The sequence below is a fragment of the Meleagris gallopavo genome, chromosome 3, assembly GCF_000146605.3.
Source record: "Meleagris gallopavo isolate NT-WF06-2002-E0010 breed Aviagen turkey brand Nicholas breeding stock chromosome 3, Turkey_5.1, whole genome shotgun sequence".
In the NCBI taxonomy this organism is placed as follows: Eukaryota; Metazoa; Chordata; class Aves; order Galliformes; family Phasianidae; genus Meleagris; species Meleagris gallopavo.
In genome coordinates, this window is record NC_015013.2 from 29573515 (window position 1) to 29573901 (window position 387).

The window sequence follows — 387 nt, forward strand, 5'->3', positions numbered from 1 at the left end:
GTTTCCCCAGGGGGCTTTGCGGTCAACGAGGAGATATAACTCCCGGCAAGGTCACCTGATGCTCTCTTCTTTGCCTGCGCTGCTTCGCTTGCGCTTCTCTGCCTGCGCTGCTTCGCTTGCGCTTCTCTGCCTGCGCTTCTCGCCTGCGCTTCTCTGCCTGCGCTTCTCATCTCAGCGTTGTGGTAAGGCCAATCCACTATCAATTTCACATTCTCTCTCCTTATAAAATTCTGTTGATACCATATTTAGTAAATTACTTTGTTTTACCTCAGATTGTTGCCACTGTTTTCAATTATTTCGGGGTCCCTTATTTTCTTTTTTTTTCCGGGGGCGCGGATCCGCGGATCCCTCCGCCCTTCTAGTCACGGAACCGGGCCGAACCAGCCC